Below are 2,500 nucleotides of genomic sequence, written 5' to 3' on the forward strand. Positions count from 1 at the left end.
CTCGGGCGGTACCTCCGGCGATGTCGCACGACAAAGTCCGCGCGCGGCGTGTTGCTTTCTCTCTCGGCGGTACCTCCGGCGTACGGGCGATGCAAAAGTCGGCTCGCGGCGTGTTGCTTTCGTTCTCGGCGGTACCTCCGACGGGCTCGGGCGGTACCTCCGACGGTGTCGCACGATAAAGTCCGCGCGCGGCGTGTTGCTTTCGTTCTCGGCGGTACCTCCGACGGGCTCGGGTGGTACCTCCGACGTAGCCGCGTGACAAAGTCCACTCGCGGCGTGTTGCTTTCGCTCTCGGCGGTACCTCCGGCGTACGGGCCATGCAAAAGTCGGCTCGCGGCGTGTTGCTTTCGTTCTCGGCGGTACCTCCGACGGGCTCGGGAGGTACCTCCGACGGTGTCGCACGACAAAGTCCACTCGCGGCGTGTTGCTTTCGCTCTCGGCGGTACCTCCGGCTTACGGGCGATGCAAAAGTCGACTCGCGGCGTGTTGCTTTCGCTCTCGGCGGTACCTCCGGACGCTCGCTCGGGCGGTACCTCCGTCGATGTCGCACGATAAAGTCCGCGCGCGGCGTGTTGCTTTCGTTCTCGGCGGTACCTCCGGCTGGCTCGGGCAGTACCTCCGACATTGTCGCGCGACAAAGTCCACTCGCGGCGTGTTGCTTTCGCTCTCGGCGGTACCTCCGGCTTTCGGGCGATGCAAAAGTCGACTCGCGGCGTGTTGCTTTCTTTCTCGGCGGTACCTCCGACGGGCTCGGGCGGTACCTCCGACGGTGTCGCACGACAAAGTCAGCGCGCGGCGTGTTGCTTTCGTTCTCGGCGGTACCTCCGACGGGCTCGGGCTGTACCTCCGACATTGTCGCGCGACAAAGTCCACTCGCGGCGTGTTGCTTTCGCTCTCGGCGGTACCTCCGGCTTTCGGGCGATGCAAAGGTCGACTCGCGGCGTGTTGCTTTCGCTCTCGGCGGTACCTCCGGACGCTCGCTCGGGCGATACATCCGTCGATGTCGCACGATAAAGTCCGCGCGCGGCGTGTTGCTTTCTCTCTCGGCGGTACCTCCGACGGGCTCGGGCTGTACCTCCGACATTGTCGCGCGACAAAGTCCACTCGCGGCGTGTTGCTTTCGCTCTCGGCGGTACCTCCGGCGTACGGGCCATGCAAAAGTCGGCTCGCGGCGTGTTGCTTTCGTTCTCGGCGGTACCTCCGACGGGCTCGGGAGGTACCTCCGACGGTGTCGCACGACAAAGTCCACTCGCGGCGTGTTGCTTTCGCTCTCGGCGGTACCTCCGGCTTACGGGCGATGCAAAAGTCGACTCGCGGCGTGTTGCTTTCGCTCTCGGCGGTACCTCCGGACGCTCGCTCGGGCGGTACCTCCGTCGATGTCGCACGATAAAGTCCGCGCGCGGCGTGTTGCTTTCGTTCTCGGCGGTACCTCCGGCTGGCTCGGGCAGTACCTCCGACATTGTCGCGCGACAAAGTCCACTCGCGGCGTGTTGCTTTCGCTCTCGGCGGTACCTCCGGCTTTCGGGCGATGCAAAAGTCGACTCGCGGCGTGTTGCTTTCTTTCTCGGCGGTACCTCCGACGGGCTCGGGCGGTACCTCCGACGGTGTCGCACGACAAAGTCAGCGCGCGGCGTGTTGCTTTCGTTCTCGGCGGTACCTCCGACGGGCTCGGGCTGTACCTCCGACATTGTCGCGCGACAAAGTCCACTCGCGGCGTGTTGCTTTCGCTCTCGGCGGTACCTCCGGCTTTCGGGCGATGCAAAGGTCGACTCGCGGTCGTGTTGCTTTCGCTCTCGGCGGTACCTCCGGACGCTCGCTCGGGCGATACATCCGTCGATGTCGCACGATAAAGTCCGCGCGCGGCGTGTTGCTTTCTCTCTCGGCGGTACCTCCGACGGGCTCGGGCTGTACCTCCGACATTGTCGCGCGACAAAGTCCACTCGCGGCGTGTTGCTTTCGCTCTCGGCGGTACCTCCGGCGTACGGCCGATGCAAAAGTCGGCTCGCGGCGTGTTGCTTTCGTTCTCGGCGGTACCTCCGGCAGGCTCGGGCTGTACCTCCGACATTGTCGCGCGACAAAGTCCACTCGCGGCGTGTTGCTTTCGCTTTCGGCGGTACCTCCGGCTTTCGGGCGATGCAAAAGTCGACTCGCGGCGTGTTGCTTTCTTTCTCGGCGGTACCTCCGACGGGCTCGGGCAGTACCTCCGACGGTGTCGCACGACAAAGTCCGCGCGCGGCGTGTTGCTTTCGTTCTCGGCGGTACCTCCGACGGGCTCGGGCATTACCTCCGACGTTGCCGCGCGACAAAGTCCACTCGCGGCGTGTTGCTTTCGCTCTCGGCGATACCTCCGGCGTACGGGCGATGCAAAAGTCGGCTCGCGGCGTGTTGCTTTCGTTCTCGGCGGTACCTCCGGCGTAAGGGCGATGCAAAAGTTGGCTCGCGGCGTGTTGCTTTCGCTCTCGGCGGTACCTCCGACGGGCTCGGGCAGTACCTCCGGCGT

This window comes from Pogonomyrmex barbatus, unplaced genomic scaffold (assembly GCF_055798465.1).
Source record: "Pogonomyrmex barbatus isolate J1 unplaced genomic scaffold, ASM5579846v1 scaffold58, whole genome shotgun sequence".
Classification (NCBI taxonomy): Eukaryota; Metazoa; Arthropoda; class Insecta; order Hymenoptera; family Formicidae; genus Pogonomyrmex; species Pogonomyrmex barbatus.